At 37.6% G+C, this 13,738-nt stretch overlaps 1 protein-coding gene across 2 annotated transcripts in view; it reads left to right on the top strand.

The window, feature by feature from the left end:
- The window catches only part of MID1 (midline 1), a 250,279-nt gene that overhangs the window by 59,850 nt on the left and 176,691 nt on the right, over positions 1-13,738 (top strand). Inside the window, exon 1 of one of the 2 annotated variants that reach the window (XM_050331812.1) lies at positions 9,471-9,609. The exons of the other annotated variant lie outside the window; for it this stretch is intronic. The gene's annotated coding sequence lies outside the window, so the exon portion shown is untranslated. Of the gene's footprint in view, positions 1-9,470; positions 9,610-13,738 lie in introns of those variants that run through there. 2 annotated transcript variants of the gene reach the window in all.

Raw genomic sequence — 13,738 nt, 5'->3', positions numbered from 1 at the left:
ATTTTCATATCAGACTAGTGCAATTAGCTAGATTTATGCATTTATCTTATTCTTTATTTTAATAAAATTATAGCTTATACTCAGCCTTGAAGAATGCATTTTAAAATAATTTAATAGAGCAATGGCCGAGTAATTGGATGGAGATGGTATGAAAAATTGGTTTACATGCTACATGTGAAATATGAGATGCCCTGCCTCCTGCTGGCAATTACTTTTTAAAGTACATTCCTCTCAAGGAGTTTTTGATTTATTTTTTATGTTCTTTGAGGCTCAACTCTTGTTGAGACAATTCTTGTAACATATCTAGTCCCATTTAAGTAAATGTTCATAAAACCATGAAATAATGAGGATTTCTTATGTGTTTCAGTTCCTATCACTTTTTTTGTTCCTTACTCTAAGAATCACTGGATGGTTGAGTTTGGAAGGGACCTCTGGAGGTCACCTGGTCCAACCCCCCTAGTTAAGCAGGGTGAACTAGAACTGACTGTGACAGATTTTAAATTAGAAGATACAGATTCCACAACCTCTCTGGGCAACTTGCACCAGTGTTTGGTCACCCTTAGAGCGAAAAAGTGTTTCCAGCTCTTCAGAGAGAAACCCCTCACCCTGAGCTTTGGCTTGTGCCCATTGCCTCTAGTCTTGTTACTGGGCACCACTGAAATGAATCTGGCTCTGTCTTCTTTGAACCCTCCCTTCACGTATATGTATACATTAATAAGATACCCCTGAGTTTTCTCTTCTCCAGGTTGAACAATCTCAGTTCTCTCAGCCTTTCCTTGTAGCAGGTATGTTTCTGTCTCTTACTCATCTTTGTGGCCCTTCACTAGATCCTTTCCAGTAAAGTAGGAAGTCCCTCGTGTCTCTTGTAGCGAGCAGCCCAGAACTTGGACCCAGTTGTGGCCTCACTGCTCCAGCTGTGGCCTCACCAGTGGTGACTAGAGGACCATTCTCTTTTTGTACTTAGGGTTTGTTCAAGTTTGTCTGAAAATTTGCAGGAGTCCTGACTGATACAGACCCCAACATCCCAGCTGAATTTACAGAGCTCTGCCACAGTTTTCAAATGGGCCAACTTTTGAGACAGTGGCAGGCTGAGATAATATGGTTAAAAGGAGGCTGATATTACATGTACATCAGGTACTTCTATGAAGCTTTCTCTTCACATGGCAGCCCAGGTCCACGTCCTGATCCAATACCAGCTGACTACTGGTGAGCCAGGGAAGATACAGGACCAGCCCTTAAGCCACCCAGTCATGATTCAATTTAGTTGGCATGGAATTCATCTCATGCCATCTTTCTGGCTTCAGAGGGAGTTGGAATAGACCCTCAAAGCCCTCAGAAAATCTAATTACTGTTGGCATGTCAAAACTCAAATATGAAGTTTAGTTGAGAATTGAATATACGAAAATTAAAGTTGTCCTTTTTGTTTCTCGTAAAAACTGTAATGATTTGAACTCTGCAAAAAGGTGGTATGTAGGACAAATGGGATTTCTTACCACAGGTTGAGGTTGATTTTATATCCCCCTTTTCACTAATCTAATGTGCCTCAGAGAACTGGGTGTATGTCAGACTGCATTTTATTGTAGAGCTTAATTGCTGCAAAGGATGATCTATCTGCTAGAGTTTTTGTTCACATTAATAAACTCTCTTGGTAGTTATATAAACATTTACTGTAGTCCATTAATGAAAAGTATGCTAGTGCAGGTGCTGAGTGTACCACAATAAAATTCTAGCAGTCAAAAGGTTGTTTATTGTATTTTGTCACATATTCTGTTGTACTCTCAGGTATTGAGGCTGAAGTGGAACAAATGAAAAACCAAGATTAGAGCCTCTTAAAATGGGAAATAAATTAAAGGAAAACATTTTTAGCTGCTGTGTCTTTTTTTTTTTTGGTTGCAAAACAATGTATATTTAATTAAGAGGAATTAATATATTTTTTCCAAGAGACTATCCATGATATTTCTTTTTTTACATAATAAATACTGTTGCCTTAAAAACAACAGAAACCAAGAACTCCTGACAACTAATTTAGATCTGGTAGGTTGAATGTAAGCTGAGCTGCCCAGAGAGAGTTGGTGAAAGAGTTTACTTGATGTAATTGTAATAAAGGAAATTTAAAAACCACAAGCTGTTTCAAGTAAAAAACGAATAACTGAATATTGTCTTAAAACATTTTTCCCCTCTTCTTGGCATGTTTATGATCTTTAAGTGGCAAGTGGCAAGTGGCACTTTTGGACTCAGGATACAGGTGCTATTTCTTTTAGATAAGTAAAACTATGTTTCTGAACCCTTCAGCCTAGTAATTCAAAGTTTGTACTTTTAGAATCTGCTTTACAGTGTAAGAAATAGATCACAAGTTTCTGTTGGTATGCTTCATTTGGTAAACTTTACAAGCCTAATGGGTTTGAATTGATGTTAAATACATTGGTTATTCTGTGCAATATTATTTCATTATTCATTATTTTTCTCTCTCATATTTTTTTCCAGAAAGGTGGTCCTTCTCTGGCTGCCATACTATTTTAGCTATCAGAATATTACAAAACCATAAGGAAATATTTTAAAAAAATAATTATTGTGGGGAGGTGTATTTGTGGCTGGCATTAAGCTTTAATTAGAAAACTAAGATTAATGCCATTATTTTTATCGTTATTATTATAATTTCATTATATTATCCTTTTTGGTGTAACCAAAATGCTGATTTCTGGATTTTAGTTTCTAGGTGTCTTGCATGTGTAATAACGGGTTTTTAAAATAGTTTTCTTTCTTTTAAGTGACTTTCTGTCTGAAGCATCCATGCTCACCGTGGTGCTCGCAGTTTTGCACTGTTTAACCATAGGAGGGAGCCTCTCCTCTTTCAAAGTTAACTCGGGGAGTCGCAATCATGAGCCTTGCCAGGTATCTTCCTGCCGGTTTGCCTTTGCAAGTGTAAATGCTTCTTTTTTTCCTATGAGGCTGATCCACTGCAGTTTCACAGGCAGATTCATTTGCATGGGAATAAAGCCTGCTAGTTCCAGGAACAGCTATGCGGAAACTCTGAACCCCTGCTCCCAGCGGATTTTAAGAGTGCAAGATCATGCTTGCACACAAGTGGGATTCAGTCTTTTTTTGAAAATAGCTGTGTCACATAAGTATCTGCCAGTATCACTGCTTCATCCAGCTGCTGCAGGAAAGAATGCTGTTTACCTGATGCTGCAGAGGTTGTACTCTGGGCTTTTCCACGACATCTTTCTCTTCATTACAGGCAATAAATATTGGACAAGTCAGTATTTTGGTTGTTGTTCATTAATTCAAGTTAGGTTTGACCTTAGCAGAAAGTTTACATAGCTCATAATAAAAATTTAATGGAGTGCCTTAATGGAGTTCCTTAAGTGTGAGTATATTTAAATACGTTGATTACATCAAATTGGATCAATAAGCTTGTATAAGAGAAATTAATCTGTCAAATTAAAAAAAAGAAAATAAATACAGAGGGGAAATATAGAGAGTAAAAAAACCAGAGAATGGTTAGAGGATAAAACAGAGAATGGTTAGAGAAGCTTGAGCAAAGGAATAACATGAAGTGTTATTGGAGCTTAATACCCAAATTAAATTAAATTTTAGGCAATTCAACTTCATAAACCTATATAAGTGACATGCAAAGGAAGGTACTCCAAAATTTTTATTTGATCAGAAATTATTTCCCAGGTTACTTGTGCTTAGTGATTCAGCTTGAGGCTCCTCTTTGTGGTGAGCAGAGGTTTCTCTGATGTTTGATCATCAGGCCTGCCATCCTCTTCCTCATCATCTGAGCTGGGGCTCTGAGGCTTGAGTGACCTCTGGAAAAAGAGATGGTGATTGCTGCTGAGATGCCATAGAAACACCCAGTGCTTGCAGTGCCTGGAATGAGAGCTCACAGTGGACTCAGGAAAATGGGGTCTCACTTAGACTGGCCTATTTCTCCAGACTGTCAAAGCTGCTTTTTCAAATTTCTCCCCTTGTTGCTCCAGTACAGAGCCATATCATTGCTTTCTGAGTCCTCTGCTCATCAACATACACTCTGAGATCTGTCCTGGATAGCAACAGGTTTAGCTTACATTATTCTGCAGAAATAATAATAATAAAAAATCCCACATTTTCTCACAGCAAGAGCAGTGCATGGTATTAACTCAGGCATTTCTCACACCTAATATTCTACTACTTTTCTTGCATACATTATTGGATAATGTCCAGATAAAGTCATATGTTATTTTTTCTTGTCGTATGAATGTGATGATAACTCCTGGGAGGAATCTTTAATGAGGAAGTAAATCTGCAATACTGCTTTTGTTCCAGCTCAGTACTACAAATTCTTGTTCTCATAACTAGATTTCTTGTATGGAGTCTGATTAACTATAAGACATTGATGATGCTTGTGTTTACAGAAGTTTGCAAGGTGGTTCCCTGTAAGCTATTTATACCATATGTCAGTATGCTGCTATTCCTTACTTCTCCTCCCTCTTCCCAAATATATCCAAGTTAACTCTATTAATTTTTCTGTGTTTTGGGAAAATAGGCAAGAATGCCACTATGTAAATCATTGTGTATATGTTTTCATTGTAGTAATATTCAAAAGTTGGAATTCCAACTGTGCTGCAGGGAAAATGCATGTGTCTCCTCTGAAGGACCTAACAGTCTGAGGCTTCAAGCCTAGGATTTTTTATGCAGATGTTTGTCTTTAAATACTAAAAGGATTGCAGAAGTCTTGATGATTGGGCCTTCCAAGGCCTTGCAGTGTTCTCAATGCCTGTGTCTGTATGTCTGCTCCTGTCAGTCTGTCTGTAGCACAGTTGTGATGACAATACCTGATCTTTGAAAAATGTCAGAGAATATCCACAGTCTGGATGTCTCCTAACCCCAGGCTGCCCACTCATCCCCAGGCTGGTGCAGAGGACTGCAGAAGATGGGCTGGATTATAGGGATTATTCCTGGCTGCACAAGAGCTGTACCCTACTGTCCAAAATTACAGTGTTGACCAATCCTTCTCTGACCAGCATGCCATATATGACAAAGCCTTTTTTTTTTTTTTTTTTTTTTTTTGCCTTGCAGCTTACCACTGGAGGAGGAATGAAGATTTAGTGTTGTATAAACCACATGCTCTTCTTTCCATTTGCTGTTTTAATTTTGCTCTTCTATCCAGCATTAGGAAGACTGACATACTTACTGAAGTTTGCAGGCTAGATGTACCAGTGTTGGCTGATGTGCTTTGAAGTTCCAAGCTAGATATCCTCAGTTTTGCACATACACTCCTAAAGTAAACCCAGCTGCACTGCTGAATCCTTGCTTTCATCCAGCTCTGAAACAAAAGCATAGAGAGTGGGTTTAGACTGAACCCATGGAGATAAACCCCAGGGAAATGCTATTAGAAAACCCATTACAAAGTGAAACACTGACTTCAGTAATTCTTACTCAAGTGACCCTAATGATCTGAGGTTTTAATTTCTTTCCCTTTTACTCAACTATGTTTTTTTCACTTTGTTCTCTCACTGCTGACAGTCAGCCTGCCTTCTTGCCAAGTCATTCTTCTTCCAGTTCGCAGTTGCCACCACACTGCTTTCTCCAAAGAAAGATCCGGTCAAATAAGGAATATCCCTGAAATTCAACATACATATGTTGTAGAGTAACTGAATATAGACATTAAACAGCCTTAACATTGAATTGTAAAGAACTGTATTAACTGACTGTGTTAAGGAGCCCATTAAAAGTTGTGCTCTCTAGAGCATCTACTGACTATTTATGGAACTTACATTTCTCAATCAAATGCTTAAAAGTCAGATGGTGTAACCCTAAAATGTGCATTTCCTATTTATAAAGATATGCTGCCTCCAGATAATCTAGATGACCTCTAAGGTCCCTTCCAATCTAATTCTTTCTACAACTTCGTGATTCCACAATTCCATTTTCTACATTGCCTTTAGAAAGAATTACTGGGAGTTTCTTTTTAGGAGAAGGTAAGAAAAAAATAAATCAAAGAACCACAGTGGATTGCACTGATCAGTCACACCAGCGAGTCTCAAAGAGCTTAGTAATCTTTAAAGTTTAGTTTTGCTGGAATATTTTCCAGTGAAATTGCCTGCACCACTCTGCTTGTGCAAAAGATTCTTTGAAGTGCTCTTACAGTTGCTATTAAAAATGTATGGCTGTTGTCCAAATGCAAGCCTTATCCAACAGCCTTATGCTTTTTGTTAATCCGAAAAACACAGGAAGGAGTAAATGTTTTGCAAGAAAAGGCGTTATAGACAGATTACACAGATAAGAGGACATAGTTGTGAGCAAGTAGGGAAAAAAGTATGGAACAGAGTGTACAAACCTGCTGATATTTCCTAAAAGTTAGTCTTCCTTCAGATATTTATCGTGAGCCTGAAAGTTACGTTCTACTACAAGAACGAGAAAAATCAGATCTTCCAATTTTTTAGTGCATGTTCTTTTAGTCCTATTGTGAATTTTTTGTTCCTCTACGCAAACTCAATGTAAGTGGCTTCCAAGTACAAGGGTGGCTACACTTTTCATGCTTCATTCTTTCTTTTGATCGAAAGAGCTCTTCTCCTTTGTGCGTGTCATAGTTGACTACCTGCTGGATGGTATAAACTTTTTTATTTAGAGGGTGTTTATTTATATCAAGTGGTCTGTGAAGAGATCTTACTGTTTCTGAAACATTTAATGTACTTCCTGCTTTACAGTGGGAATGCTCTCAGATTGTTAGACAGAGATAAAGAAGCAGTGGGGGAAGTTTAGAAGCTTTAATTAGGAATAAGTGGCTCACAAGTACATCTCTTACTACTCCTTTTTAAAAGGTGAAATTCACACCACCTGACTTTCACTGTGCTAGGGTTACCTCTAAATGAGATGACCTAAAGTGACTGTGTAATTCTAAGATTATTCTTCGGGAAAAAAAATATAAAAAATTGGAATTGAATTGATGAAACAAGATAACTGCAAGTACTCCTCTATATAAATGTCAGATTTTGTTTTTATGGATATCAATCAATCTCTGTCTTCTGTTTGATTCTATTTCAGTATTATCATAAGTTGGCTACTACCTCACAGAAATACATAAATACTGCCATTTGAAAAAAAGGAAATATTTTCTGAAAGACAGTTGTACTTTTTGAAAAAATGAACTGGTAATAAATTTTTGCTACTGGAGTGACTTTGTGTATATTTTTGAACAGAATTATGAATAACAAATCCCAAACTGGAAAAAATTGTAACATAATTTGTATGATAACAAATACAGAACATACAAAACTTTATCTCAAACATAGAGTAGACTAGTCCCTGTCTTCAGAAACCATCTTTCAGAACATGAAGATCACTGGAGCTGGGGTGCACTAATGTGAAACTGCAGAGATTTGGCTTCCTGCCAGAAACTTCCTTGAGCCAGGCCATTTGGCCCCAGTATCTGTAAAACCAAGAATTTGACACCCTCCAGTATTATCATAATGAATCCATCTGATTAGATGAACAAGCAGAAGCAAAGACCTAAATATATTAGCAACCTATGCTCCTCTGTAAGAAAATTAGAGGCTGACTTCAGACATTAGGGTGTCTGTTAATGAGCTCAGCCTATGGAGTGTGGAGCCTTACATTTCAGAGTTCATTCACCACCTTCCTTTTTCAGCCATTTTTGTGGAAAGGCGATTTCTTTATGAGGAGTTCTTTGAAATCTGGCAGGGTTTTTTTTATGTCAAATATGTTAATCTTGTAAAAAGATTTTTGAGTTCATTTTAACAGAGAATATGCATTTGAATACTGAATTTGCAGACACCAATTTTAAGATATATGGATCCTCTTATATTTTATGATGTCTTCTAGGTAATTAAAAAAAGACATCACATTGCAATTGTTGGCTTCAGATTATTACAGTGACACCTTTGTCCACTAAGAATTGTTCAAGATTCATGGTTAAGTAATTGAATTAGCACATTTGAGAGACAGTTCAAAAGATTCACAGTCCAAGTGGTCATAAATGCAACAGACTGAATTCTTTCTTTCTTTCTTTTTTTCTCTGCTGATACCATTTTCTTAAACTAAAATACAATCTTAATAAACTATTGGGATTAATTCCTTGGAGCCTTTTCCTTATCCCCTTAAACCCCAACCTCAAGAAAAGTGGAAAGGGATTCCCCCAGTTTCACATTTTTGAGGTAGGAAAATATGTTCCAGGCATTTATTGCACACGTTTGGTTCATTTTCACAGTTAAAACGGCTCTGTATGGTGGAAGATTCTCCTCTGCTCCTACCTCCTCCTTCAGCTAAGCAATAATGGGGAGACAGGGCTGTGAAGTCACAACCCATATTGTGAAAAGAGATCACATCCATCAAACTGTCACCTCAGTTTTCTGTCCAGGGTCACAGAGGAACAAAGTCAGCTTGTGTCAGGTTGAAATAGCATTGGTAAGTGTTAGTGTGTGTGAAGCTGGTGGTTTGAAGTCTATTTATTTTGTTTGAAAGGCTCAAACAGCATGCTGCCAAGCAGAGGAACAAGCATGAGGAAGTCTCCTTATAAATTATTACTGGAAGGCTCACAGCCAACATTTAAGATGTGAAATTGTGCCATCTGCTTTTCTAGGTCTTTGATTTACTTTGTGGCAGCTGCCTGTTTCTGAGTTTTTGCATCTTGCAAAGAGGTAAAACTCGTGTTAAAAACTGACATAACAACAGCATTTATTTAACAAAGATTTAATGCTTTCTTGAAAAGCAGAGAATATGAAAGGGATCTTATATCAATATCATACTTTCAAGATAAATGATATGAAAAAAATGCTGTCTTTTTTTATAGACTGAGAATAAAGATTGAAACCTTTTCTCATTGTGAAAAATGCAATTGCTTGTTCTGATTTTAGCTATCAAAAGCATATCAGGGAGGCAACACTGTTTTTTAATATGGTGATTACTAATGTTATTGATTTTGTGTCTGTTGTGGAGGTTTTTCTTATACTTTTTCTTATTGATTTTCTGGGGGAACATCTTTGTTGTTGCTTTGTTTGAAATATTTAAGGTTGATTTACCTGTTCTTTGTTAGAAAGAAAAATCTTAGGCCCAGCAATGACTTTAGGAAGTCACGCAGCTAATTTTAAAAGAATAAAAAAGGCTACTTCAGTGCAGGCTAACTGAGATGCACGTGGGGATCTCTTGCAAGCATCCAGGGGTGTGTTCCAGGGGAAATTAGTGGCTGAGAGGGTGATGAATGGAGATGTGCACTTTTCCGTGTCTTGTGTTGACATGCTGTCTGTGTAAGGGGTGTACTGCCCAAGTGCCCGGCAAGCTTGTTTGGATACTCTCCCTGACGATGCTGTGCGGCGGCGGAAGAGGGGGGCTGAGTGGCAGCAGCATCTCTTCCCCCACCCCCCTGGAGAATCGCTTCTGCTGAAGTCATTTGGTGAGCGCTGCTTTTTCCTGTGCGAGGATTAGGGAGTAGAATGGCTTTGTGAGGAAGCTCGGAGAGTGGGAGCTGAAGAGAGGCTGAACAGAGGGGTCGAAAGACTTCAGCCTTTCATAGTTCTTTCAGTCAATTCATTCTGAGAGACCAATTGCATGTGATACGGCAGCTGGGGGTTTTGTTTTCCTTTCAACTATATACTGTAGGAGAAGCTGGTAAGGTTATTTTTTTTCCTTGTTCTACTGTTCCATGATGCTATTGTAATTGCTTTATCGAAGCGACTATTTGGTGAGGAAGGGAAGTTGATGCTGAGAGTCCCTTGCATTGTCTCTGCTTTGTGCAGCTGCAGTTTGGGGAGAGGCAGTGTTTACAGTAGAGGGGCTGGTTTCCGCTGAACAACTTTGCTGTTATTTTTCCAAAGTTGTTCCAACCTTTCTTTCTGCAAAGCTAGGAATGTAAGCAAATAAACAGACGTGGCTGTTTAGAAATGGGTAAATATAGAGAGGTTGCAATTTGTTGAAAAAGCAGTTCTGCCTAAATCCCAGTTTTCAGATATTCTTCCTTTGATGTTATCAGATTTGTTACTCTGCTGAATCAACTCCAGAACTGGGTTTTATGTGAGAACCTTACCTCTCAAATATTTTCATGTTTTCAGCAGGGGTAAGATAGGTCACTTAATCTGGTAGCAAGAGAAAACAAAACAAAACTGTATTTGTGGAAGGTGAAAATATTTGGGGAAAAGAAAAATGAAGAAGCATTAGTTCTTTGCAGTAATTTTTAGCAGAATCTCCTGATCAGCGTAATAAGAAGGCATGTGGTTAAGCAGAGAATATAAATACCCTTTCAGAAGATTCAAGATGCACAGGTGCATAACCTAACTCCATTCTTCTAAAGAAAGAGTTATCACATTTATCCTCTTTAAGAAAAAAAGAAAAAAAAAGAAAGAAAGTTAAACCAGAAGACCCTGGCTATCCTATTCCTTTTTGTGTTGTTTCTAGAATAGTGACTTGTGTTGGTCAGAATCTTTTATTTCCTTTCATATTATCGTGGGAAACTTTAGCTTGAATTGGTTGGACATACATGAGCGCAGCTTGGGGTATACCATGTCTATTCCACAATCAGGCTATGAAAATCCTGCCTGCAACTCAGATGAATTGTAAAGACCATCATTACCAACAAAAGTTTCTTTTGTGGCCATTCAAAAATCCCAAACAAGGTAAGAGGGAATGATTGACAACAGTTACACTACTGATTGACAGAGAACCAAAAACTTGGTCCGTGACTTACTCTGCTAGTTTTTCAAGAAGCGTTGACCTTTTTCACTATTAATCTATTCTTTCTGATGGACTATTCCCAATTCCTCTATTGAAGCTAGAATGTCTATCTAAAATGTGCCTTTGTAATTACTGCCTTTAGTCTGTACATCTCTTTACAATGATATGCTTATTTGTTGATGCGGAAACAAAATTGAGAGATGCATTACAATCAGACCTCCGTGAAAGAATGTGTATCTTTTATATGCCTCACATGCTTAGCTATTGATTTCAGCTACAGATTTCACTCTTATGAAGTAATGAAGTGCTCCATCCAAATCCTGCAAATTTATACTCACAGTTCTAGCTGTAAATAATGGAAGGCCCAAGGATATCAATGTGGTTACTCATGTGAGTAAAGATTTGGAGACTCATTTCCCATTCATGAATGAAATGGTTTAGGAAGTGCACAGTTACTATGGTTCTCCTTTGGCTTAAAAACAAAAATCTCCATTAAAATGACCACTAATGAGATTTGTTAGAGGGGCCCAAGGATAGAAAAATGCAGTGATTTAATATAGGAATGTGATAGACTCTTGACAGCGGTATTTTAAGAAGAATGATAAAAATGTTCTATCTCTCTCCAACTTAATAACAGCTTTAGAAGCAAGGGACATAATTCACCTCTTCGTATTGCATCACTAGATATGGCCATGACTCTTGAAATACCACCACAACTATGAGTTGCTCTTCCTCTTGAGAATAAACGCTAATTTAGGGTATTTATCACATACCCCTACTCCTAGTAATAACTGTCAGTCCTAGCAAATGACAATAAACTGATATTTCTGGTTAGGTTTCTCCTGGTTGTCTGTAGGCAAAGGTATCAGTATCTCCAGCATGCAATGTTTATTTCACATCCTTGGTTTCATTGCAAGCAAACAAGGCAGGATGTTTTCTCTGGTTGTTGATACACCAGTTAAGGCTCCTTAGTTCTCTAGTAGAAAAATTACTTTGGTTCACTGTTTCTAAACTGTTCAACAGTATCCTTTAGAGATAAACCAGACATATTTGCTTCTACTTCTTTTTTAGTTTTCATCAATTTTAAATTTCCAAATTGTATTTTGGAGAAAAAACAGGCATCTAACTCAACAGAACTCATAACTGATATTATATCTCTGCATGTGAATGGTAAAGGATCTATACTAAAATTGTTGTGCCAAAGAGCCCTAAAATTAACTGTCTGAAACAGAAAAGTGGCTATCCTAACAATTTTTATAAAGCACAGATACATATAGCTTTATATCGCCATTGCTGTTGGAAAAAGGGCCTCTAATTTTAAATGAAAGATCACCACCAAAATGACATTTATGCATAAAGAAGTAAATCTTGGCTATAAATATCTTTTATTAAGTTAAGCAGAACAAAATTCCAAAGGTGGAGGGAAACATGTATAAATAAACTTGACATCAATTTACTCATAAAATTAGAGCAATCTAAACATATTCCAGCAGTCATTAGCTGTCAGCTGTTTGTCACAACTGAAAGATTTAGGCAGATCAAAATGGTAATATTGCTTCTCGAAACACATAAATCTGTAAAAGAAATTGTAAAGCTGAGTTTGTGCTGGAATTTGGTGATTTTTGTGAGCGCTTTCACATTTCTCAGTCAAAATGTCACACAAAGACCATGTAGCAAAAAAAAAAAGTCTTCTATACTATATGCATACATACTTATATATGTAAATATTATGTTAATATATAAAAATTAACAACAATTTATTAAAATGCACTTGGCACATTGTAAATTATTTTCCAGCTGGTTTTGTTAGTATTCTTGTACTTACACTCTTATTTCCACCACTGTAAAAGTTACTGTTTAAACAGATCTATAAGGACTCATGGTAACATCATATACCTTCTATGTTAACTAAACACTTTATTTTCTTATTATACAGAGGATTCACAAAGCTTAGGCTTAGGCCTCATGGCTACCCATCTTCCTAGGAATTACTACCTGAAGTGAATGTTTCACTAAGTCAGGCTAAAGGCACTCTTTTAGAGTTCTGCTTGTCTTATTCTTAACTGGAAGGAAACACACCTGGGCTCTAATAGAAATCTGCCATGTGACTTACACTACGAAGCAGGAGATCCAGTCTGATGGAATAGGATAGGAATTAGTGAATACAGCTCCCATTTGACTGCCTGACAAAACGAGATTTTGAATGCTTCTTCAGAATTATCTTTGTTTACATATTTTTTAATTACTGTAAGAGTAGCTAGATACCAATTCAGTAATTTTTTACTTATGAAATAATAGAATATAGAACAGGCTAAGTATTTTTGTCATATGTAGTTAAATGGTACTTACAGTTTCTAGATATGTCTATGTAACTTTCAAAACTTTTTGATGAAAATCTGTGTAGTTGCTACCGTATCTTTCTGTTATGCACATCCTCCAGCACCTTAGAATCACACTGAGTTCCACAGCTTGGGATTTTCTTGTTTTTAAATCCATTGTAATAATGGCCAGTCTTCGCGAGCGAAGATCCGGGGAAGGTCTTTCCACCTTCCAGCCTGCGCATTGGATTTTTTAGGTGAGACACAGTGTGCGCGGAACTGAGCCCACCCTTTAATCCTAAGGTTCATCTGCCGGGGCCAAGCGAGCTTGGACGGTGGCAGCGAGGTCCTTAGGACGTAGGTGGGTTGCCTTTAAGGGCTAACGAGCCCCACCTGCCCGGGAGTGGCCCTGACCGGGAATCGAACCCGGGTCTCCGCGGTGATAGCGCGGCGCCTTTACCACTAGACCACCAGGGGCTCCTTTATTTTTTAAATCCATTGTAAACAAGCAGAAATTGACTGCTGAGTAGGAGATAACCTGCAGGACGGTTTGAATGCAAGATCTGTGAGAGATTGTAACAATATACACGGCTGAGGTTTTGAAAGTTCACAAACACCCCACTATCTTATCTGGGTGTGCTTCAATGATGTATGGTGATATCCCCTCATCTTTGAAAAGCTGTAACGTTTACAAGCATGTTGTACCTTCTGGTTGGATGTAAGTAAATATCTTTCATCTTTGAAATCTCTGT

Source organism: Myiozetetes cayanensis, unplaced genomic scaffold, assembly GCF_022539395.1.
Source record: "Myiozetetes cayanensis isolate MyiCay16 unplaced genomic scaffold, myiCay2020 scf5-8, whole genome shotgun sequence".
Lineage (NCBI taxonomy): Eukaryota > Metazoa > Chordata > Aves > Passeriformes > Tyrannidae > Myiozetetes > Myiozetetes cayanensis.
Note: the sequence above shows the minus strand (reverse complement) of the source record. Positions and strands in the feature narration are given on the sequence as shown.